This window comes from Alexandromys fortis, unplaced genomic scaffold (genome assembly GCF_014885135.2).
Source record: "Alexandromys fortis isolate MF-2015 unplaced genomic scaffold, M_Fortis_MF-2015_v1.1 scaffold_22, whole genome shotgun sequence".
In the NCBI taxonomy this organism is placed as follows: Eukaryota; Metazoa; Chordata; class Mammalia; order Rodentia; family Cricetidae; genus Alexandromys; species Alexandromys fortis.
This window is the reverse complement of record NW_026067900.1, coordinates 4,955,247-4,982,024: the sequence shown is the minus strand read 5'-3', so window position 1 is coordinate 4,982,024 and position 26,778 is coordinate 4,955,247.

Below are 26,778 nucleotides of genomic sequence, written 5' to 3'. Positions count from 1 at the left end.
GTTTTTAAAGTTATGCTATTGAAGGGTATGGTAAGATCCTGGCCCCTACCTCTTCTCCCTGCACTTCCTAGCCACCAAGAAGCGAGCTGCCTCCCTCTGTGTAGACTCCTGCCATAATGTACCATGCTAACACAAACCCAGAGCAGCCTGACCAAGCTTTCACAGACCAGAACCTCTGAGCTTACAAGCCCACATACATCTTTCCTCACTAGAAGTCAGTTTTCTTGAGTATTTTGTGCAGCAGCAGAAAGATGTATTGTCATTTTTTATATTACTTCCATAGTTGTATCATTAAACTTTGGTGGCCATTATAAAAAAAAAAAAAACCTTCTCAACTGATGGAATATCTCCTCTGGTCTGTCAGGATCCCAATGGGATATCAGTTGATTGACCCTTGGTTCCCAACCATCCTTGAGCTACAGAAATGTCTCAAAATGAATTCACAGTCCTCCCTGGTCATACTCACAGATAAAGGATTCTCTTTTTCTCCAAGCAGGCGATGATTCAAACACCTAGCAGCAGAGCAAATGTGAATGACTCTGGGCCAGGGTGCATGGATTCAGATTATTCCATATTGTTCTAATGCGATGATAGTTTAATGAGGCTTTTGTTTCTTTCTTTTTGTTATGTTGTTGTTGCTGTTTTGAGATAGCGTTTTCTCTATGTAGAAATCCCGACTGTCCTGGAATTCACTCTGTAGACCAGATTGGTCTGGAACTCACAGAGATCGGACTGTCTCTGCCCCTCCCCAAGTGCTGGGATGAAAGGCGTGTGCCGCCATCACCTGGCTTAATGAGGCTTTTTATAACAGAACAAAACACATTATAAATTGAGGTGGAAAATCAGGCAAGCAGGTTAGAGCAAAGTGGGGAAATCTATGCTATAGGATTTAGATACAATCTGACATTCTTGGCTTTTGGGTCTGTAGTATTGAAGCATTGTGTATACATTCCAAAAGTGATTTTACTGATAATGACAAGGATGTCAGGTCAGACACAGAGATGGGCGACATATAACAATGAAGAGACAAAAGAGAACTCTCCTAGTTAGCTTCAACTGTAACTTCACACACCCTAGAGTCACTCGAGAATGGAGCCTCAACTGGGGGATTGCCCAGACCAGACCGGCCTTTGGATATGTCTGTGGAGGCTTGTCTTGATTTTTAATTAATCTAGGAGAACCCGTTCCACTGTGGGCAGCACTATGCTTAAGCATGTAGTGCTGGGCTGTATAAGAAAGTTGGCTGAGGACAACTAGCCTAGAAACCGGTTAGCAGGAACATCCTCCATGGTTCCTGTTTCAGAACCTTTTTCCCTGACTTCCTTTCTCCTCACTGCCCTCCCATCGGCTTGTTCTCTTCGGGTACCAGAAGTGTACTGACCCCTCCCCAGAGGATGCTGCAATCCTGGCATCTGAGCAACTACTGCTTCCACTCTTAACTGTGCTCCATCACTTTTCCATCTGCCAGCTACAGAGATCATTTTCCAACTGAGGATGGAACTCTCATCTACAGCCCTTCTGTAGTTCTGACGTCAGTCGGGACCATTGTAACATTCACGATGGTCATCTGTCCTACGCTACAACCCCCTCACCACCTGTCCGGCCTTCTGTCCCTCTGTTCCTTCATACAGTTAGATCACAGAGAAGGCTTAGAAAAGCGACAGGAACTCAGAAAGGTGAGGCTTCAGGGGACACAGCTGAAAGGCCAAGTCGTGCTAGAAAGTGTGAGGTGAGCTCCAGTGAGCTGGGTCTTTCCATGGAAGTGACAGTAACCTTCTACTGCCAATATAATCTTTGTTATTTCCAGTTAAGTGTCACAGCTATGAGCTGAGAACCCCAAGTCCTCTGCCACCAAACAGCAGCCAACATTCCCTGTCTCCCCGTGGCTCTCTCCACCCAGTGTCATCTTATCCTTACGGTTCTCATGGTCCCCAAATACATAAGCTCCCCAGCCTTACTCTTTCAAGCCGTGGTGAAGAGCGCTTCTTGGGGCTTAGAATATACTTCCTCTCTTGGTGCCCCTTCAGTCTGATAAACTCCTCGGTAGTTTTCAAGTCTCTCTTCTGTTCTAACACACGCACCTGAGCTTGTGTCTGTGTCTATGGAGGTCAGAGACTGGCATGGGCATCTTCCTCATAGACTCTTCAGGGTATACTGGCTGCCCAGTGAGCCTCTGTCTCCCCATCTCTGGAATTACAGACATGTGCCACCAAACCCAGCCTTTTAGGTGGCTGATGGGAATCTGAACTCAGGTTCTCATGCTTAAGAAACAAGCACTTGTTCAACCATTAAGCCATCTCCGCAGCCCTGCTCTAGTTTCTTCTTGGGACTTCAGTCAGAATGGACCATGACATACCTCAGGAGCGTTATGTAAGTTTAATTACTTCTTTAAGACCATTTCTTGGAGCATATACATATTCTGAGGTGCTAGGAGAAGAGAGGCTCCCCTCTCAGGCTAAATTCTGCCTCAAAGGATAAAATCCAAGGCATGAGGGAAGCTGGAGCGCATCCCTCAGATTGCTTTGTCCATTCTCATGCCAACAGTACGTGAGAGCCATTTATACGATCTACGGGAAACTGACCAAATGATCTTTCCAAATTGGATTTTTTTTTTGTCATCTCTAAATGGCCTTAGGAAATTCTCTAAATCCATGCATGGCATACAGAATATTCCAAGGCCTGGAATCTGTTTACTGCTCTGGATAATATTCTGGAGTAGACTATTTCCTCAAGTAAGTTGTGTGGAGTATTCCTAACTGTATGACCCTATGCTAGATGTTCAACAAATACTTTATGCAGCTCCTTTCTATGCTAGGGTGATGATGTGAGATACAGAGGGGTCTGTATGCTGAGAAGATGTTTTATTACCATTGGTTAATAAAGAAGTTAGTTGCTGTGGGTCTATGGCAGACAGAATAGTGCAAGGCAGAAATTCCAAGCAGACATAGAGGAGAAAAAAAAGGTAGAGTCAGAAAGACACCATGTAGCTGCCGAAGGAGAAAGATGCCTGCCCACTGGAACCTTACTGGTAAACCACGAGCCTCATGGTAAAATACAAAATAATAGAAATGGGTTAATGTAAGATATAAGAGTTAGTTAATAAGAAGCCTGAGCAGTGTTTAACTAATACAGTTTCTGTGTGATTATTTTGGGTCTGGGGGGCTGGGAACAAACAAGCAGCATCTGCCTACAGAATGGCGCCCAGCATGGTGCTGATGCCCACCATCTACTTTGGGTCCAGGTGCTTATGTGCCCACTCAGGGTCAGGAGGAAAATAGCTGAGACCATGCCCGTGGCTCAGAGCCCCCATCTGGGCAGGCAGCGGGATCGGATCTGCTAGTGCACAGGCAAAAGAACATGGTGGATTCCCGCCACCATACACAGAGATAGTTCCAGGCTGCACAGTGCACTACGTTGCAGATTTAGCTTTTATTTAGATAAAAAGGGTTTACATGTTTCACGGTGCTTCTCAGAGTTGAGGTGGTGATGACGGCTCCCACCTGGCAGTCTCAGAGCTAGTGGCAAACTACCTCTGCCATATTAAAAGGCTGAGAGAGCCAGAGCCAGTCCAGGGCTGCTGCGACCAAGCTGCTTATCATTTTAAAAGCACTCATTGTCGAAAAATAATTACAGGCCGGGCGGTGGTGGCACATGCCTTTAATCCCAGCACTCGGGAGGCAGAGGCAGGCGGATCTCTGTGAGTTCGAGGCCAGCCTGGTCTCCAAGAGCTAGTTCCAGGACAGGAACCAAAAGCTATGGAGAAACCCTGTCTCAAAAATCAAAAAAAAAAAAAATACAGATATATAATAAAAACAGATTCAGACAAAAAAAATAAACCTCTAAACAGGTCACTGTGTGTTTAAAAAAATGTACATAGGCTTAAAAAAAACTCAGAAAGATCTCAGTAAACCACCCCCAAATACTTTACCCAACAAAATGCAAAAGAAGTTTAGAGACAACTACAATCAAATTCCCAAATATTGTTTATAAATGTTTGTTTACATTTAAAGAAGATATGATATAGAGATGAATACTTTGAATTTGTCTAGATCTTGGTCTACTGATAAAAATTTAAGGTCAACCTTGTTACATGTATTTCTGTTTTTGTTAAAGGTATTGTGTTTGTGCAGTTCATTTAAAAATGTAATGTATAATTTAAAAATGCAGGCTAATAGTCATCTATCATAGTCAAACATGTAATCATTTTAGTTAGGTTTTCTAGATGTACAGAGATATATTTCAGATGAATAGGTAATCTTCAAATCTTTCAGAGACCTTCAGAATATGGCATTTAAAATGTTTTAGAAACCTAGGACTTTTCATGACTATGAGACTCATCTACTCCTGGCAGCACCACTCTACTTCAAGAGGATGATGGGCATAGAAGCCGCTCCTTATGGAGTTTGTTATCCATTTGGGCAAGAAACTGTTCTTGCCTGGACTGCTTGATGCTATGCTGTATGAACGGTATATGCAGGACCTACAGAAAAATGACTGCTGAACTTGCCTAAAGGTGAGACAGTTCTTCAGGGTTCCTGCTTCATAAAAAAGTCTGCCAGACATTCTGCAAGACGTTAAAAAAAAGTGACTGACAAACTGCCAATATAGGCAAAACTGTCTCTAAAGTTTCCCGCTTCATGGAAAAGTCTGACAAATACTGTGGGCCTGTAGGCTGAAAATGAATGTCCCAATGTTACAAAAAAAAAAAAAAAAACCTTTGGGTGACTGTTTAGTTAGGCAGCAAGATGTCTCTGTCAATTCTAGAGTTTTGGAAGTTGCTTATAATGCAACTTTCCGTTTACTTAGGTAATATTATATCCTTCTGGGGTCTTTGATGGAGTTAAAAATATAGTTATAGTTGTAGTTTATTTATGATAAAAGATAAAATAAATATAAATATTGTAACTGTAATTCTTGCTTGATACCTGTTTTGTTATATGTAATTTTACTATGTTAAAGTTAAAACCTTCCTTTTTATTTAGACAGAAAAGGAGAGGGAATGTGAGATTTCCCTCTGTAAGCTATGAATATGTTTTATTACCACCGGTTAATAAAGAAGTTGCTGTGGGTCTATAGCAGGCAGAATAGAGCAAGGCAGAAATTCCAAGCAGAGATAGAGGAGAAGAAAAGGTGGAGTCAGAAAGATGCTATACAGCTGCAAAAGGAGAAAGACACCTGACCACCAGAACTTTACCAGTAAAAACCATGAGTCTCATGGTAAAATATGAAATAACAGAAATGGGTTAATTTAAGATGTAAGTTAGTTAATAAGAAGCCTGAGCTAATAGGCTGAGCAGTGTTTTAATTGATACAGTTTCCGTGTGATTATTTCAAGTCTGGAAGGCCAGGAATGAACAAGCAGCATCTGCCTAGACATCATGGAGCAGGTCACAAGATCCCATAATAAAAAACAAAACAAAACAAAACAAAACAGCAACAACAATAAACAACTCCCAATATGGAGAAAATGTGAGATAAATAAACAATTGGCCCTGATAGGACAAAAAATTAGGTAGGTAGAGTAGACAGACAGAATGCTGGGAGAAAGAAGCTGAGTCAGTGAGTCGCCATGATTCTCCCACTCTAGACAGACACAGGTTAAGATCTTTCCTGGTAAGCCACCTTGTGGGCTACACACATTATTAGAAATGGGATAAAGCAAGTTATGAGAGTTAGCCAATAAGAGGCTACAGATAATGGACCAGGCAGTGTTTAAAAGAATATAGTTTTTGTGTAATTATTTCGGGTAAAGCTAGCCGTACAGGTGCCGTGAGCCGGGGCGGCAGGAATGCAGCCCACCCGCTTCGTACTTCCTGCTACAGAGAGCCACCTTGTGGTGTTACACAGATTATTAGAAATGGGTTAGATCAATATGTAAGAGCTAGCCAATAAGAGGTTATAACTAATGAACCAGGCAATATTTAACAGAATACAGTTTCCGTGTAATTATTTTGGGTAAAGCTAGCCGGGTGGTGGGAAGTGGCCCGCTGTTCTTCATACTACAGAGTGGCGCCCAACGTGATAGGCTAAATCCACTTAAAAACCTGAAAAGACTTAAAAATAAAGGAGAGAGAGTTTAACACTGATTTTGCTATTTGCTAGGGCGTGCTGTAGAGAGATTTCCTGATTCATCAACAACAGCAGAAAAAAAGCTGCGTCATTTTAAAGCGTGGCTTCCTAGGGCTGTGCCACCAGTGCAAACTCTGGCTTTAGAGCATTTCAATGGCTTTTATGGGACTGGATGTTTGTGTTCCCACATGGGATCAGAAGGAGAGTGCTCTGAGACCCTTGGCTTAGCACTCCCTGCCTGCACCTGGGCAGAAGGCAGAATCAGGCTTAGGCAGGCGGAAGAGCATGGCGGATTTCTGCCGCCATACAGGGACGTGTTTTCAGACTGCACAGTGCTCTGAGTGTCAGATTTGGCTGTAACTTGGCTGAAAAGAGTTTCTGTGCCACATGCTCAGTCTCAGAATTAAACTGCTGACTGTGGCTCAAATGTGGACTTGCTGTGTGCCTGGAACTGTGTGGCTCAGGGGTACTAAATGGATCTGAGGCAGGAGTGGCTGCTCCACACTGAACTATGCTGACCTCAGGCAGGAATGATCATAATTACCATAACAACAGCGCAGTTAAGGTTTAGACTGGCAGTAAACAGGCAGTACTGTATCACCTCTACAAGATGCCACTTAAGTTTTTAAGAAGTGTTTAACATTTTAAGAACTGCTCCTGGATAGTAAAATAAATAAATAAATAAATAAATAAATAAATAAATAAATAAAATACAGATTCACAATAGAACATATTTCAGACATAGAAGACCTATAAATGGATCACAGTGATGGAGATTGTCTACCTGTGTGTAAAATATGTCAGGGATTTGAGGAAGAATCTCCTTAAGTTTCTACAGCGTAAGTTTTTGCAGTAAAACAATACGACAGGGCACAGTAGTTAAGAACATGCACTGCTCTTGCAGAGGACCCAGGTTCAGTGTCTGGTACCTATAAGAGGTAACTCACAACCACCTGCAATTCCAGCTCTGGGCGGGGTGGGTCCTTATGACCTCTTCAGGCTTCTGAGGGCACTGCACACACATGGTACACATAAATTATGCAGGCATACATAAAGACACATTAAAAAAAATAATAAATAAATCTTTAAAAATAATGCGCCAACTTCTAAAACTAAACTTAGAAATCCATTTGATAACACAAACTACATGCTGTACTAATGTGAAGCTGAAATAAATAAAAAATGTGGATCCAATTAACATGAACAAGATAAGTGCCATCTTACATAACTAATGAAACAGAAATTGATTCCATATTCCTTAAATTATGCGGAGCCGTTGGGTAAAAATTAAAATCATCCCTAAAGATATTAATGCATCTCTGGAGTGCTTTTTAAAATGTACATGACAGTCACATGACGTATGTACTGTACAAGTCACTCTTCCAAGCCTGAGATAGTCTAGGATCACTGAAAACCAAAATTAGCAGGACAGAGCACTAGAAAAGCCAACAAAAGGAAAGAGAGTCTTCCCTTCCAGGTCCCTTTATTTGTTACAATGGCCCCTCCAGCAGCCAGTTGGAAGTCTCTCACAAGGGGTCAGGCTGCCTAGCACTGATATAGACATATATCATTGTCTTATGAAATATTTGTGTATGTCCTCTAGCACCCAGTAAGTGAGTCCAAGAAAAGTCACCCCTGGCAATCAGGCAAATAAACTGTTAGTGTTTTTGCACACACATGTAAACAGGTATGCACATATGTATTTTAAATATATACATGTGTTTATGCACATGTGTGTGCATATTTCACATGTGTACATAGCCTCATATACATATGTGCACATAGATAAGTATATACACACAGGTATGTATATATGATTTTATATGCACGTGTGCATATATAATAAACACATGAATGTATATATTATATAATATATATATGATTGTGTACACTAAATATCCACATGTATGTTAAGATGTAGCACAACTAATAAAAAACCCAGAGACCGATATTGGGGTTCAAGCAGAAGATCAGAAAAGCCAAGCATCCAAGCCACTAGAGAGTTTTTACCTCTACCAAGGCTCAGACAAACAAAGGGGCAATCCTGTTCTCAGTATGACTGTAGACTACAATGTTCTCCATCAAACCTCAGACTGTCCTGTTCCTGTCTCCTCCTGCCTTATATACCTCTCTCTGACCAGCTATACCAGTCCTGTCCCCACCTCTCTAGTGCTGGAATTAAAGGCATGTGACTCCCTAATGCTGGGATCACCTTTGTGTGAGCTCTATTTCTCTTTTAGACAGACTCAATCTCAAGGTGGCCTTGAGTTCTGGGTTAAAGGTGTGTGCCACCACTCCCTGGACTCTAGTGGCTTAGTTCTGTACTCTGATCTTCAGGTAAGCTTTATTAATTAAAACCAAAATATCACCATATTCATATGTATGCATATGTATACAAAAATATAAGTAGGTATGTAGGTAGACATGTAGGCATATACACATATATACACATTTAGATTTGCTTTTACTATAAGTTGACTAAACAGTTCAATTAAAAGACCCAAACTGCCATAGTTTTGTTTTATTTATTGGTTTGGATGGCGTTTCCATGAACGTGTTTGTCCTGTGAGTATTCACACAGCTAGTCTTTTACAAACACCTAGTGTGCTTTCATTTTAAAATGCAGTCACAACAGGTAGCCCAGGCTGCCCCTGAATTTGTGATTCCCTTTCCTCGGCTTCTAGAGTGGCTGGGGTTAAAGGCCTGTGCTACCTATGCCCTGATTTCTTAGTCACTCTTCTCATATATTAGGAAAGTTCACTAATTATGTCTGGAAAATATCCATATTTACACAAATTTTAGGTCAAACGCTGCTGTGGGACAATGGTCTTTTATCCTGTCATTATTTTTAATAAACACTGATTGGTCAGTAGCCAGGCAGGAAGTATAGGTGGGGAGACAAGAACAGGAGAATTCTGGAAAGAAGAGAGATGCAGTCTGCAGTTGTCACCCAGACAGAAAGGAAGCAAGATGAGAATGCCTCACTGATGAAAGGTACCAAGCCACGTGGCTAACACAGACAAGAATAATAGGCTAATATAAGATGCAAGAAAGAGTTAATAAGAAGCCTGAGCTGATAGGCCAATCAGTTGATGATTAGTGTAGACCTCTGTGTGTTTCTTTGGGACTGAATGACTGTGGGACCGGGCAGGATAGAAACCTTGGTCAATAAAACGCAAACTAGAAATTTTTAGAAATAAGTGTCAGCATGGGGAAGAAAGTACACTAGGCAATTGTAAAATATTAGCTATGTGAATACTCACAGGATAAACACATTCATGTAAGGTGGGGAGGGGAAGTTGTAACAATATATAAAGATGCTATAATGAAATGTACTACTTTGTAAAGTCAGCTAAGAAAATAAAGACAATACAAAGGAAAGAAATCATAATAACATACTATATATTAAAATTTTGTGGATGTAGATGAAGCAGTACTTGCAGAGAAGAAATTCACGACTATATTACTGCATTGATAAAGGGAAGAAAAAATGAGCTAATAGGACAAAGAAAGACAGTGAATTCTGAGAATATAGAAAGAAGAAAATCATCAACTTGAAGGGGAAAGTGTCTGAGTAATTGTGATTATGGATTTCTTTTCTAGTCTGCATTTGTCTCTGCCTTAGGGATAGCTTGTCTACACAGGTAGATCACCTGAGCATTAAAACTGATGTGTGAGCCTATGTGTGAGTGTGTGTGTGTGAGTGTATGTGTGTGAGTGTGTGTGTGTCCGTCCTACATCCCCAGTTTAAAAAGTAACTAATATTATAAGACATAAAGATCCTTCCAAAGTAAAGTGCTACCTTATGGCATCATCTATTAAAACAATATATTTTCAAAATAACTATGTAAGCATTGACCTCCTATATGTAATATTAGATTTGGTTTGCTGGGGAGGGGATGCCTTGAAAATCATCGAAAGTTACTTTCAAAAGTGTTAAGTCTGTATAATTTTCATCACCTTGAAGTTAATTAACTGGAAATATTTTACCTTAGAGCTTAGCTTGCCACTTTTATTTATTTTTAATCTCTCTTTTTTGCATGCAATTAAAGCCCTTGAAACAAAGCAAAGCATAGGAAAAGTTAATATGGAAAAAGCTGTTCTGGTTTGTTGCTCAAAATAATGTCTGAACACCCAGGCATTTATTTTCCCTCCCCCTAGAGAGGATGTTAAGATGCAACTACAGGAATGAAAAAGGACAAAATCAGCAACAGCGGAGAGAACCAGAAGGGATTGCCCATGGATGAGAGAGCTCGATAAGTTTATGCAAGATGAGAAGTGGGTAGGCTTTGCTTCTGGGAGTGGAGCGGATGAATATTCCAAAGGGCTCTGCTGCTAAAAATGAAGCTGCATAAATTGCAACAGACGGGACTACAAACACCTTGCCGAGATCGCAAATCAGGGAGAAAAATCTCTAATAAGCCAATGCAGAGGATGGAAGGAGGAAGAGAGAAGGAGAAGCCAAGGAAGAAAGGATAAGTCGCAGAGGTAGCCCACTGGGTTCACAGCTGGCTCCATGATTGGCAATTCTTTCTCCAGTGTCGTGCATAGCATCTTCCAGCATTAGGAAAGCTAGACAGTAGGAGGATGAAGATGCCAGGTCAGCATAGGCTTGATTTCTCCATGTTCATGACTCAAGTGTGTGGTGTCATCAGCAACAGAGTATGACTGTCAAGTTCTGGAAGGTCACCGAGAACTCTGACAAAGCTTTTAATGTTTAAGGATCTATGTGACCTCCATTGTGAACAACTCCAAAGGAGTCCAAAGGAGGTGATTCATTCCTGGCACAGAGCTTTTTGATTATTATCCTGTAATGTCTAGAAGGGCCATTGTTATCCTATTAGAGAGGAAATGTATTTAATCTCTCTCTCTTTCTAATATCTCTCTCTTTGATCTCTCTATCTCTCTCCCTCCTCCCTCCCTCCCCCTCCTCTCTCTCTCTCTCTCTCTCTCTCTCTCTCTCTCTCTGTGTGTGTGTGTGTGTGTGTGTGTGTGTGTGTGTGAGAGAGAGAGAGAGACGTTTCTACAGTAATCATTTTCCATATAACTTTTTCAAATATACCACTCCCAGCAGCCAGCAGTGCAAAGTGACTTCACACTTCATGTGGGAAATGTTTCTAAAACTGCCACATGATGGACTTTCGCTAACAGAAAGTACAAAGCATGTGTGAAAGCCTGATTTCCACGTCAGCCAGTTCAGCCCAGCCTCAGATATAAAATGATCTAAAACGGACCGTGTTTCAGATGTTTGTCATGGCCACCTAAACAAGGCAGGGTAACAACTAGTTCCTCGTGTTTGTGTTACGTTAGTAACTGAGAGCGATCTAGAGATGGCCCAAGGTATCTGGAAGAGCGAGAGTACGTTATATGCAAACATTATAGGGTGTCTGGGTTCCCATACTCCTGCTGTGGTAAAATTACTCTAATCAAAAGCAACATAGGGGAGGAAAGGTTTATTTTATCTTACGCTTCCAGGTCACAGCCCCTCACTGAGGGAAGACAAGGCAGAGTTCATGGAGGAAGGCTGCTTGCTGGATCACTCCCTGGCTCGTGTTTAGCTAGCTTTCACATATTGGCCAGGATCACCTGACTAGGGATGGTGCCAGCTACCATGGGCTGGGCTCTTCTCCACCGATTCATAATTCAGACCATCGCCCACAGACATGCCCACAGGCCAGTCTGATCCAGGCAATTTCCCAAGAGAGGCTTTCCCCTCAGGTGACTCCAGGCTGGATCAAATTGAGAACTGGAGTTGACTAGAACAGGAGAAGAGGGGACATCCCAGAGTAAGTCCCCTAAGGATACCTTGAAGTGACAATAGCAATAAAAACAAATAGCACAAACATAAACATCACTGCCATTTCCTAGGAATAAATGGGATCACTGTAGACAAAGCATCTAAGCTTGCTCACCAGATGAGATGTAGCCTTGGGGAGAAGCAGGAGAAGGAAGATCTCATCCAAACACTGTGACCTTGTGATACCAGAGGTGAGGAGTTGTAACTCACTGTTTTTCTTTCTTTTGCTTTAACTGAAAATAGATCTGCTGCATGTGTTGGCTCCTAGATGCCTCCTTTGCTGTAGGAGATATACCCACAGCCAAATGCAGTCAACCCAGGGTGCCAGACCCCTGAGAGCCTCTTAAGGCCAGTGAGCAGCCACAATGGCTGACATGCACCACCCCCCCTACCCCCCCCCCTCTTCTTTCCACTGCACTGCATCCTGTAGAATGCCAAGTGGACTCCTGTATGTCTTGGCTATCATATGTTCAGTTCATCCCTTTAAAATTAGAATCTGAAGGGCTGGAGAGATGGCTTGGCAGCTGAGAGTGCTTACTTCCCCCTTAGAGAAGACCCAGGTTCAGTTTCTAGCACCAAGTTCAGTCAGGTAACTCAGAACCGCCTATAACTCCAGCATCTTGATGCCCTCTTCTGGCCGCCATGGGCACTGCACTGACATGTAGTTATCCACCCAGCCCCACACGCATAATTTGTATGTAGTAAGGAGCTGGTGAGATGGCTCAGTGATTGAGAGCACTTGCTGCTCTTCCAGAGCACCTGGGTTCTGTTCCCAGGAGGCTCGCAGCTGCAGGGGGATCAACGTCTCTGCCTCTGTAGGCACCTGCACTCACACACACACATTCCATACCACATATACGTAATTTTAAAATAACGAAAAATTAAATTATTCATAAAAACAAGTGGTAAAAATATGGACCCAGGCTCTTCCTCAATACTTAAAATCTTCCTTTATCGTGTTCAGTACTGAAGTTTATATAATGGAATGCTAAAATCAAAATCACACAAAAACCAAAACAACAGCTTGAGACAACAATAATACACACAATATTGGACCAACCTAGGTGTCCAACCGCAGAAGAATGGGTAGAGAAAATACAGTGCATATATACAATGTAGTTTTCTTCATCTACAAAGAAGAATAAAGTCACGTTGTCTGCAAGAAAATGGGTGTAACTGGAGATGATCATATTAGAGAAATTAATCCAGACTCAGATAGATAAAAAACGTTTTCTTTCATTTGCAGATCCTAGGTCTCATATCTGAAGTAACTTCTGCATGTCTGTCATAGAAATGAAACTGTCTAGGGGGACACAGGGGACCCACAGAAAAAGAAGGGAAGAAAAGAGGGGTGATGGTCAGTCTTGGTGGGGTTTAGAATCACCATAGAAACAACCTCTGAGTGTATTTGTGAACGAGCAGATTGGGTTAGTTGAGGTAAGAAGATCCACCTTCACCATGGATGTCCCCATTTCCTAAGCAGAACATCCTGAACACTGTGTGCATGTGCCTGGAGAAATTGAGCTGCAACCAAGTGAGCACACCTCCATCTCTCAGCTCAGGGCCTTTTATCACAACACCAGAAACAAAACTGAGCCCCTAACTCCTCACACTAGGTGAATAATCTTCATTAAACCCACCAATTCAACTGTAGGTCTTAGCCACATACATCCTTCCTGACTCACCAGAAGCAGTGGTTAACCGTGTTCCTGGACATGCTTTGACCCTGTAAAGCTGAGACACAGATTAACAACTACTAAGGTTTGGGGAAGGAGTCTCTTTTTATTGTTATTTTTTCACTAGAAGCCCTTCCATATTACTCTTTTAAAACACACACATTCTTTATAAAAAGTACTTTTTTTTTTAATGTCAGTAAAACCCCTTGCTGTGGGCAGAGAGCTTGGAAGGAAGTTTTCCTAGTCTTCACCACGTAAGGCTTGAACAGTATTTATCGAAAAAGGATTGTTAAGCTTTTCGGAACTTGCATCCTTCAGTTTCATCCTGCTTACCCCACGAGACCAGTATCCAATTTAAAAAGTGTGATTGCACACGCTCCTTAAGCTGCTAATATTTCACAAGTCTCTATACGTTATCTGCTGCTGCTGTTTCTATGTTATGCCCACACTATAGTAAACCATGTGGAGGCCACAAAGACCAAGAAAATAAAGTTCCTGCCAGCGAGGAATTAACAGTCCTCCCTAGGCAAGCAGACAGGATGACACCACAAAACCATTTACAGTACATTATCCCAGACTGGAAGGGCCCAGAAAGGCAGGGCCAATTAGTCTTCATTCATTTCAGCCCCACTGGGCCCCCACAGGTAATAAGACCTTGATGAATACGTGCTAATGGAGGGATGGATCAATGGCCTGACAGCCCCTAATTCAGAGGCCAGACACAGTGGTGACTATGTAGGCTGGAAACACCAGACAAGCAGAGGCGAGGAGCTGACTGCACTTAGCCAAGACACAAAGGCAGACCTGAGCATGCCACTGAATCTTCCAGAAGGAGATGAGCATGCCAGCTGGTGCGGGGCATGAGGACCAGACAAGATATAATTCCCGGAAGTGAGAAAGGGATCGAAGTAGTGTTCCTGAGGTAGAGCAGCCAGAGGAGGGCTATGGGGACCAGGGAGCTCACTTGGGTTCCTGTGATAACTGGTCATTCAAAGCAGTGGGGAGGGAATGTTGATGGGGACAGGAAGTCCTCAGAGGCAGAGAGAGAGACAGACACATAAACACACACAGGGTGCAGAGAGAGGCTGAGGAAGAGGTACACATAAAGACAGAGAGACAGAGAAGAGATGAGAAAGGGAGGGCAGAGAGAGAAGCAGACACAGAGAGAGACAAAAAGAGGCACACACACACACACATACACACACACACACACACACATGCATGCTAGGGGGATGGGAGAGAACAGATCTAATTAACCATCAGGTCAGGAGCCCCAGCCGCAGGGCCTGCTGTTTCCATACATTAAAACTCCAGTTTTCCATGAACTAGAATCGAGGGCCCCATTTCCAGGGCATTGTGATGTTTGCACTGGGAGAAACAGCGAGTTCCACAAAACACAAAGGGCAAGTCAATGTCTCTGAGCTTCAGCGCTGTCACCGGAGACAGGCCATGAAGTCAGCCATAGAAAGTACCCTTTTTCTTTCCTTCCTTCCCTTTTTCCTTCCTTACTTTTCTTTTTGATTATTATTATTATTATTATTATTATTATTATTATTATTGGTTTGTTTTTGAGACAGAATCTCTCTATGTGGCCCTGGCTGTCCTTGAACTCTCTGTACAGATCAAGATGGCCTCAAACTCACTGAGATCCACCTGTCTCTGCCTCCTGAGTGCTGAGGTTAAAGGCCTGCACCAGCACACCAGCCATGAAAAGCATTCTTAGATGAGACTCCTACCCAGAAGCACACAATGTTAGAGAAACTGAGCCATCAGAGGATTCTGGGTAGGTGCTAGCTTTTGATTTAGCCTTGAAAATGAACAGGGTTTCAATATGCAGAGGCGGGCATGCCTGGCCATCCCAGGTAGGAGCAAAGTCCCAGGGCGAAGAGTATGTGGAGGGCATCATAGGGCTTTTCACTTGGGAGCTGTGTCTACAGATTAGTAGCAGGGGCGTCCTGGAGGGCCAACGGCAGGCAATGCTGACCCTGCACTAGAGTCAGTGAGGAAGTGTGAAAGGCTTGTGTAGAAAAGATAGGTGTGGGCCTGGGGTTCTCTGGCACATCTTGGGAGAAGGCTGAGGAAGACATGCTGCCTGCGGGAGTCCCAGGCCCAGCCCTCAGAGCGGACTGAGATGGATTCTTGCCAGTGCTGACATTCTGGAGAAGAGGAAGAGAGATGACCTTCGTGGGGCTCATCTCTTTCACAACTGGCTTCAAAGAGGAGAAGATGGGGTGACAAAGAGGAGCTGGGAGCCAGGTTAATGATTGGAATGACAACTGCTAGGTCACTGGGGGAAATGTCAATGGCTTCGCTTAATCATTCACCAAGCAAGGGGTTTGCCTGGGGGAAGCGCAGCTCAACCCGAGTCCTGATGTGGGATGGCTTTGGGGAGGATGGAAAGTTGATTGTTCTCTGGATATCCTGCTGGACCCTATCGCCCCAGTAGCAGCACCTTCCCGTCGGGAACCTCGACCCCAGGGCCACAACTAAGCATCTTATATCCATAGCACAGGTGTTCTGCAGACACGAGGAGCCAACAGTGTCAGATCTCAGCTGCAGGGGGTGGAAGAGGTGTTCGCAGGAGACCTGTGCAGTAGGTGGAGAAACAGGTGACTTTTCAGCAGGGGATTCTCTGTCTGAGAGGCTTTGTGGTCTTTGCCAACCCAGAGAGAAAGAGACTGAAATCCTAGCCAGGCACTGGACCAAGAGTCCCTGTGGGTCCCTCACCTCCATGACCTCTGAGGTCATATGCGAAGGCTTTAGACTTCCCTTTCCCCTTTCTGGTTGATTCTGAAGACATGGACTGTTTGCTCCTCACACAAAGCTATGTCACAATCTGTGAGGACATCTGCGCTCACGAGCAATGTGAGTCAGGCACGGGGTAAGCCTTACAGACACTTGAAAGTGTTCTGGGGCTAAATTGTTGTTTTTCTTTTCTTCGCTGAAGAAACGCTATGAAATATTGACGCAGGTAAACCAGTTCCAAAGTTTGATCTGCTCCAACTCACCTTTGGGTTGTGTTGGTATAAATATACCTGTGTAGCCTTATTTCCTTTAGAACTTGGCAACGACCCACCCAGTAGGATATTACTGCTTTGCCTCCATTATAAATTTTTTAAAATTAGCAGCAGCGCCACTATTATTGTGAGTGTATTGTTTGTGTGTGTGCCCATGCATACGTGACATACTACACATGTGGTCAGAGGACAGTCTCAAGAGACTGCTCTCTTCTAGCTTGTGGGTCCAGGGATTAAACTCAGGTCCTCATATTTGGAAGCAAGAGCCTTTACCTGCTGAGCCATCGTATCACTTCCCGGTGCTGCCACCAAAGTTTGAACCATCTATATAACGGATGCACAGGTATAAAAACAAACTCACTAATGCCTTTCCATTGGGAATAGAAGATTCATGGCAACGTTCCCTCTCGCTAATTCTAATTCTCTTAGGGTTTGGGGATAGAGTTGAAGTTTCTGTCTTCCTACTATAGATTTGTGCCTATTTAATAGACGGATGTAAATACGGTAACACTGTAGAAGACACCTGTGCCCATCATAGAAGGAGAGCCGTAAATGTTCCATGTAAATAGAATTTATCTTACTTGTTTCATTACCAGGACACTTCGCGAGTGATGTTTTCTCAGGTCCAAAAAAGGTCCTGAAATCAAGTGAACATAGTAAGACTGTATTTCAAGACATTCTCAGTAACTCGGGCTTGGAGTTCTTCCGTGGAACCTGGGTACTATTGGTCTTCCGTGCTGGGATCACAACACTGAGAGTGGACTTGAAGGTCATTTTAAATGCCCAGGACTTCCCCCTTATCCTGAGGTGGGAGAGTCACCAGAGAATGACAGGGTTGTTTATTACTCAGGGAAAAATAAAACAGGCTCAAGTGGAATGAATTCAAGCAGAGCAGGATTGATTGGGGAAAGCCTGTAAGAAAGTTGAAAGAATCGACAGGAATATCCATAAGAAAATCAACAGCAAAAAGAACGAAACCGAGGGAAGATTGATTTAAAGATAATTCAGAAAACACAAAATATCTGAAATCACTAGCCAACAAGAAATCCAGTGTCAAAAACACAACATGTATACTTAAGGGTTGTACTATCCTTTGCAAGCAAAATGATGAAAGTTTGGAGTTAAAAAAAAATAAATTAAAATCTTAATAGCGAGTTTTCCAGAAGAGGATGCCAAAAGCACAAACAGATTAGAAGCACAGCAGAAACAGAGCAACAAAAATAGAGCAGCTATCAATTTAGAAGGACTGTTCTCCAAACAACATCTGTCACAGGAAAGTAGGAGAATGGAAAAGGGGGCACCTTTATACAATAGGGGGGACCTCCCCAGAACTGAAATATTGAACAAGGAAGGAGGAAGCACTTCCCAGTGTTGACTGAGGACCAGAGCAGCTACCCCTGAAAGAGAAGCTGCTGAGGCCAAACTGCTCAGAGCCACAGTGCATGTCAACAGAAATCAGTAGGCAATGGCTGTTGAAGACAGATGCATGTCTGGCCGCACTTCTGAGCAAACGTGATTTATCTAAACAAAGACATCTTGAAAGCATGTTACTTGGGGATGTACTCCGTCAACATGGATGAGAAACAGTCCAGAAAATGGAAGACATGGGTCTAAGAAACTGTGGGGTTTTGTATTTGCCTTTTGAAAAAGAGCAAAGGAAGATGAAGGTGGGGGGGGGCAGCGTGGAGTGTGGATGACCACTTGAGGATAGCCTTTCGAAAGAGAGCAGATATTAAGATGAAAATGGGGTGGGGTGGGTGAGGATGACCCTAGACCAAAGAAAAGCTGGAACTCTGCCACCACTGTTGGGAAAGCTTCATAATCCCCCAGACAAGGCTACATTGTGCATTCTTCTTCCTCTAGAGAGGAAAGGAAGGAGGGAGGAGGGAGGGTGGAGAAAGAAGGGTGAAAGATGAGAAATGCCGGGAAACCCAGAGACTGGCTAGGGTCCAGCACACTGTTCCTCCCTGTGGAACAGATACAAGGACTCATTGATCATAATGACGCAAATGCCTTTTTGTGGATTATTATTTTTTAAGAGATTTACTTATTTATTTTTTGTATGTGGGTGTTTTGCCTACATGTTAAGTCTGTGAGCTGAGGTGCCTGGTGCCCTTGGAGGCCAGAAGGCATCAGACACTTGTTAAGTCAACTAGAAAGAAGCAGGAACCTTCGTTACAAATCTGGTTTGTGTGCAGATCTACTAACGTTGACAACGGAAATCAAAGCTTTCGCACGCAAATGCCGGTCTAGATTGATTGAAGTGTCTGCTCAAAGCTTCCATACAAATGAAATGGCTGAGGGACAGTCTAAACTGACAATCAATGGGAAACACTGAATCCCTAAGTCTGATAAATTTGGCAACCTCGCAAATGCATCAAACTGCAAAGCAGAGAAGTGGGCCGTGTCTTCAAAGAGGGTAGGAGGCGAACAGAAAAGAATAAAAGGAAGAGAACCTGTATTTCAGAAAACACAGACGTAGCTGATCAAACAAGCAATAGAGGGTAATCATATTATTGAAGTTAAAAATGGAATTTTAAAAGGGTAAGTATGGACTACTAGGAAGACAAACGGTAGGGAAATGTTGATCCAGGTGGGGTAACTCTTCATCTGCCACCTCAAGGAAGCAGCTGGCTGTCCTAGAGCTGACGAAGCTAAGGAAGAACAAGCTCATTACAGCATTCTGAATAACGAAGTGTGCCGAAGCGGAGCTCTGATAAGAAAAAGACCTCCTTAGAAGAGGCCAAGGGCATGGGAGGGGCCCGCCAGGAGATCAACTTTCCACCCCGTGCTTGCTTATGCTTATTTCTTTATTCGTGTGTGTGTGTGTGTGTGTGTGTGTGTGTGTACACTCATTCCTTATATGTAAGAATCATTTTTATTGTTCTTAGTAGCTGGCACAATGTCGATAAAATAACATAATTTATTTTTATTGTGTGTGTGTGTGTGTGTGTGTGTGTGCCATGTTCATATGTGAGGCCAGAAAAGGGTGAGGATCCACTGAAATTGGTGTTATGGATGGTTGTGAGCCAACATGAGGGCCTGGAAATGACCCCAAGTCCTTTGTAGGAGTAGCAATTGCTCTTAGAGGTCAAGCTGTATCTCCATCCTCTTATTTAGAATTCCTTGTGGTTATTGTTATCTGTTTTTTTGTTTTGTTTTTTGAGACCCAGTCTCACTAGCCCAGGCTAGTCTTGACTTCTTGATCCTCCTATCCACCATTCCAGGTACTCAGACTGCATGCATGTGCTACCATGCCAGATTACAGTATTATTTATTTATTTATTTATTTATTTATTTATTTATTTATTTATTATTTGGCAGGAGGCAGCATGTGCGTGATACAGTGTTCTTCACTTTGTGAAGTCGATTTTTTCCCTGACACCTTCCTGTGGATGCAAGGAAGAAACTCGGGTCCTCAGGATTGCGTGGCGAGTGCTTTACTAGTGGAGCTCTCTCTCAACCCAAATACTATTTATTAGGCATCTCTCAAGCCCGGGACGCTGGACCAAGCACTTCACTTGGAGTGTTATTTTCACCCCTGAACTCTGCAAGCCCAACATTAGCTCCACTTTATGATGACGAAATGAACTTAAAGAGTTGAAAGAAAGAAGACAAAGTCTAAGGACAATAGGTCTGACCATCTCCAGAAGCTTGACCTTTGACATGGTCCAAACTAAACTAGTGCTGGAATGAATGATTTGTGTAAATACATTTATAGAAAGCTTTAAACTAAAGTTATGTAGGTCCATGCCTCAAAGATTACCGTTCTGTTTTGCTACAAACATCATCAACTAGATGCAAAGAGCTTTAGGCTCATAAACGACTTTGCCTGAAATAACGAGAAGAGTTTGCAAAGTAATAAATAAGGCCTGCTGGGAGCCAAGAGGGGAAATTTAAATTCTCAAAAGTAAGTGGAGAGCTTCTGTCTGGTAATGGAACAAATTGAAATAGTCTGCACTGAAGGAACGCTAGCAGTAAATACAGAGTCGGCCTCAACCCGTTTAGTTTTCTAGATTGGAGTATTATTTTCCTGCAGACTTAAATGTCACAGACATTAGGGCTTAATACGAAATTAGTTTGCTTAAGTGTCTGTGTCTTTGAGGCTCAAGAAGGTCACACAGATACCTGAGTCTTTGTTGCCCCAGCAACAACACACACTTCAGGCCTTTCATGCCTTTGGCCCTATTGATAAAAACAGTGGAGCACACTTTCCCCTTTGAATACATTGAGAAGTATAGTCTGACCTACTTAAGATGTGCATTGTAGCACACATGACAACATGGGGAATTAGGACGTAAAATAAACACAGCATAAAAGCAGAAATCCTGGGGCTGGGGAGAATGCTCAGTGGTTAAGAGCACTGGCTGCTCTTGCAGAGGACCTCAGTTCAGTTTCCAGTACTCATGCTGGACAGCTCCAACTGTCTATAACTCCAAAGGACAGCACACCCTCTTCTGATCTCTGTGGACACCAGCATACATGAAGTATATGTACACACCCATGCCCATGTACACATACACATACATAAAAAATGTCTTTTTTAAAAGTCTATTGTTTCCCTTACCCTCCAATGGCTAATCATGTACAACCCAACCTGTACCCCACTGTGGGCACTGATCTATTTCACACTGAGTAACTAATCACCAGAAACAGATCATATATGAAACAAAAAATGTTATGGCTAGAGCTAAGATTTATCAAGCTCCCACTTTGTAATAGAGTTATAAATGGTTCGTATACACTAATTTAATCCTTATGACATCACAGTGGCGGTTATTACCCCTATTTTATGAAATGTGATAGGAACAAGAGGAACTTACACCAGGTCACACTAGGTATTAGATCTAAGATCTTTTTCATAGAATTATATGGAAATTATAATTTGTAGCAAAGTTAGAGATAATAGGATAGATAGATGATAGATTAGATAGATAGATAGATAGATAGATAGATAGATAGATAGATAGATAGATAGATGATAGATAGATAGATAGATAGATAGATAGATTAGATAGATAGATTAGATAGATAGATAGATAGATAGATAGATAGATAGATAGATAGATAGATTCAGAGAGCTGTCTGGTCCCTCTTCATAGCTTCTCCCTTTTTGTTTTTTTCTTTTAGACAGGAACTCACTATGTAGCTCTGGCTGGCCTGGAACTCCATATGCTGACCAGACTGACCTTGAACTTACAGAGATCCGCCTGCCACTGCTTCCCAAATGCTGGGTTTAAAGCTGTGCACCAGCACCCCAGTCCTCCTGTTGTCAATTCGACATATTTGGCAAGCCTTAGAAACAAAAACTGATATATTACTATTAGTTCATGCCTATTTGAGATTCACTGGTTTTTCCACTAATAGCCTATAGTGGTTTGAAAGGAAATGGTCCCCCTAGGGTCACAAGGAGTGGCACTATTAGGAGGTGTAGCCTTGCTAGAGTAGGTGTGGCATTGTTGGGGGAAGTGTGTCACTGTGGAGATGGACTTTGAGGTCTCATATGCTCAAGCTGTGCCCAGTGTGACTCATAGTCTCCATCTGCTACCTTTGGTCAAGATGTAGAACTCTCAGCTTCTTCTCCAGCACCACATCTGCCTGCATGCTGCCATACTTCCCACCATGACCATAATGGACTAAAGCTCTGACCTGTAAGCCAGCCCCAATTCAATGTTTTCCTTTATAAGAGTTGCTGTGGTCGTTATGCTGGTCATGGTGGCCTTGGTTTCTCTTCACAGCCATAAATCCCTAACTAAGACACAGCTTCTTTCTCTTCCAAGGCACTGTAATGCTCCTCTCCCCACAGTCTCCTCACACCTGTGAGGTTTTATCAACCTCTCTTTGGTCTTCATAACTTCGAGCTCTACCCCAGTCATTATATGCAGACTTACTGTTTTTCTAGGAAGCTCATCAGATGGTTTATTTGTCTTTGGACTGGAGTAAAGAGGTTTGGGAGACATGAATATAGAAGTGATGTGTCCACCCCTTCACATCTGGGCAGCAGAGTGAGCCCCAGGATGCATAATACCCATCCACCTACGAATCTCACTTACCCTCCCTCCCCTCAGCCCCCGTTGCACCATTCACACCTGTCCACCCACAGCCCAGCTCCACAGGCCAGAGGCTAGTATCGCGGAGCAAGCAAATGTCTCAGGATGTAGCAAAGGATTTCAAAATCCTGGCGCTTTGTTCCTTCTCCCCACTGTGGTCTGAATACAAAAATTCTCTCATAAGCTCTTGGGTTTAAACACTTGGCCCCCAGATGGTGGCGCTGTTTGGAAATGTCATGGAACTTTTAAGAGGTGGACAGCCTTGCTGGATGAGCGATTGTACAGCAACCTCCTTCCCGTTCCTGCTGGCAAACTTTCCCAGCCTGTTCCCATGGCTTTCCTGCCATGCTGGACTCCGTCCCTCTAGGACCGTAAACCCAAATAAACTGTTTATCTCCTGAACTGTTTTATGTCAGAAAATCACGGTGACAGAAAAGAAACTAATACATTACCCAGTCCTCTAAAACAACCTATCAGAGCCGCTGCCACCAAGATGAGATCTGCTGCTTTCTACCTACCTACGGTTGCTATTTAAAAGCCACTAGGGGTAACAGTGACCGGTAGCCCCCCACACCCGGGTGTCCTCCTGAAATCCCTTGCTGGTTTAGTGCTGCAGTTTGAGACCTGTCTGAGAAAGAGCATTATAAAACCAGCCCCTTGGCTGCTGCAGGAGCTAGCCTGAAGTCAAGGGTGTTACAATGTGAGGCTAATTACTGTGGCCTTTTAATATGCTCTTCTCTGAGGCCCTCCCAGAAAGGATAAAAGAAAAAGCTGCATAATGACAGGCAGAGTGGAGGGCAGCCTGAGCGCCTTCACCAGGCAAGCGACCTTGAAGGAAGTTGTTGACCCAAGCTGCAATCTCATTAACGGGCGGGGAAGAAGACAGAGAAAAGCCCCTCTCTTTTCCTTGCCAGAGTTCAGAGCGGGGTGTAAATCAGTGTTTAGACCATGGGCTGGGACCGTGGCCCTGGGAAGTTGGTCCAGGCTTGGTGGAAAACAACACTTGGGAGTGGAGCCTCGGGTTCTTTGTTGAGGAGCACCTTGAGTGCAGGCCCCGCAGAGACTTTGCCTGCTAGGCCATCTCAGTTTTACTCTCTGTGCTGCGGAGGTACAGGGTGTGCATATGTGCATGTGTGTGTGCATGTGCATGTGTGTGTGCGTGTGTGTGCGTGTGTGTGTGTGTGTATGGAAGTCAACCCTTGGTGTCCTTCTCAATCACCTTTTACTTGTTTTGGTTTTGGTTGTTTCTTTTCAGTCTCTCATTTAAAAATTACTTATTTTATTTGATTTGTGTGTAGGTGTGTCTGTATGAACACATGCATATGGTCACCTGTGGAGTCCAGTAGAAGGCACTGAATCCCTTAGAGTTGGAGTGAGCTGCTTGACATGGGTGCCGAAAACTGAACTGAGGTCCTCTGCAAGAGCACTGAGCATCCTTAACCGTTGAGCTCCACTCCAGCCCCTCGAAGCTGGAACTTTAGAACCAAGTACATGTCGTGAATTTGATCGGCAAAGGCACATGAGAGTCAGTTTGTGCTGGACCAAAGAGATTGTCTGGGTCAAGGCCAGTGGGCCTTTCCAGCAGCTGCGCTGGTGTTCACTAAAAGCACCATTTGAGATCTACTTTCTCCGCAAATCTCCTCTGCGGTATTCCACCTTGGTCAAACTCTGGACTTAGGTTCCTGTCTCACATCCCACATCTCCAGGGCAGAAACCCAAAGCCTTGCCGGTTGGCAGGAGTTTACAGGACAGAAACGAAACTTGGTATCCTCTTCCCTCCCAGAGCTCTTAGTCTCATCCAGAGGATTCCTCCTGTCCACGTCAGCCCACAGATGGGTGCATTCTTACAACACACCGGACCCAGCATTTCAGCTGTGTAGAAGGGAAATGTTCCGCCAATTCACTCTATTGCTAGAAACAGAACCGATCAAGCTGGTTTATTTTTAGCTAAAGCTAATTTCCTACTCGCTCCGCACCTGCAGACCTGAACCAATTTGCATGAATGTGCCTTCCTCTGCTGAGAAAAGAATTTCCAAAGAGGAAAACCATTGGGCTTCTGTCGGAGATAAGCAAGAAGCACACAGCGTACCTGTCCAGGAGGCCCCTGAATGAAGATTTCAACCTACTTTGGAGCTATTATTATGTAAATGTACAGGCAGCAATAGCTTATGTTCATGAGGACTAGGCTTCTCACCATGAGCCAAACACTAAATATATTATATATGTCTCCTCAATTTTCACAACTACTCCCTTAGGGAGGTGTTACTAACTTTCATTTTACCGAAGAGGAAACTAAAGAGAAAAACAGTAAGAGACTTGCCCAAAGAAAGAGCTAGAATCATGAGGCCTTTGGGCCCAGAGCACATACCCAAAACTCTGTTATGTAGTTCTGTTGGAAAAAAAGCTGCCAATGACAATCTGGCTTCCTGAAGAAGATAGCTACTGTGGCATATCCAAGGACAACCTATCTCTTTACCTTTGTGGTTCTGAACCTGAGCAAGCCCATCTGAATCACCCAGAGAGTCTATTCAAAATGTACCTGAGGCCTGAGGGGTTGGTAAGGTGGCTCGGAGGGTGGAAGCCCTTGCTGCCAAGCCAGAGGAGCTGACTTCAGTCCCTGAGACCTACATGGTGGAAGGGAAGAACCAACTCCCACACATCGTCTTCTGACATACGGGCATGTATGAAGCACACACACACCTGACACCTTTCACGTGGAGATTGGAAGCTATTTGGTGTAGGGTAGGGATCCCACAACCTTATTTTGACAGAGCTGTGTGGGCAAATGCCCCAACCTCCTGAGTGACTCAGGAGGCCTCTTTGGGGGTATTTGCTTTCTCCCCTTTGCTTTCAGAACTCTTGACGGGGTTTCAGCTATTCAGAAAGATAGGCACTAGGCAAGAAAGAGGTTTGCACATCAATAGTCATATCCGAATGTCCCCAGGGGAGTTCTGAAGCTAAGCCTTGGTCCTTCCTATGTAAAATGGTCATTGGTATTAATGTGGGAATTTGAGATGCTCGTATTTTTAGGTGATTGCTGAATAAACTTCTTGTTAGAACTTCTTATTAGCAGAGAATGGAGCTGGCTTAAATGAGCAAAAGGAATCTCTGTGTGTGTGTGTGTGTCTGTGTGTGTCTCTGTGTGTGTGTGCACATGTATGTGGAAGCCACAGGTTGGTGTTAGAAGTTTTCCTCATTTTTTGAGAAAAGGTCTCTCACTGAACCTGGAGCTCACTGATTGGCTAGATTGCCTGGCCAGTGGTCCCTAGGGATCTCCCTGTGTCTGCCTTCCTACCACTGGAATTGTAGGCTCACACATGCTGAGCCTGACTTGGTCTACACTAGGGATCTGAACTCAGGACCTAATGCTCACACAACAGGAGTTTTACCCACGGATCCATCTCCCCCAATTGCTGTAGGGCTCTCCCTGGCTTCCAGATCTTTCAGTCCCCATATTCAGGGATGCATGGAAGCAAGAGTCACCATAGATGTTGTCACCAAGGAGATTCTGAATGTGTTCCACTACGAGCCCCTTGGTGAGCTCTCATTCCTAGACTGAATGCGTAAGAAAATCAAAAAGAGAGTAGGGCGGTGGTGGCGCACGTCTTTAATCCCAGCACCCCGAAGGCAGAGGCAGAGGATCTCTGGGAGTTTGAGGCCAGCCTGGTCTACAAGAGCTAGTTCCAGGGCAGGCAACAAAGCGACACAGAGAAACCCTGTCTAGAAAAACCAAAAGAAAAAAAGAAAAAGAAAAAAATTCAAAAAGTATATCTGAACTGAAAAAGAGTCATAAAGGGGCTTTTAAAGGCCCAAAAATATATAAATAAACAAATAAAAAGAAGCACAGATTGAGAATGCCACCCTCCTCCACACGCACAGGCGCGCACACACACACGCACACACACACACTCGCGCGTGCGCGCGCGCGCACACACACACACTCCCAAGCCCTTCTGCCAAGGCTACAGAAGCCATCTGGATAGAAAGAACCAGCTTTTTAGGAATCTGGTTTTGTTGGGTCTGCCTGTGAAAAGTTCCAGCACAAATGTTCCTGGAAGCAGAGCACCTAGCCAGCCTGGACCACTAAAGGCAGCACCTCTCCCTCACTGGCTGGCCTTGACTCCAAACTGGCCCCATCCATCAGCTCAGTCCTTCCATTCGGTGAGCCC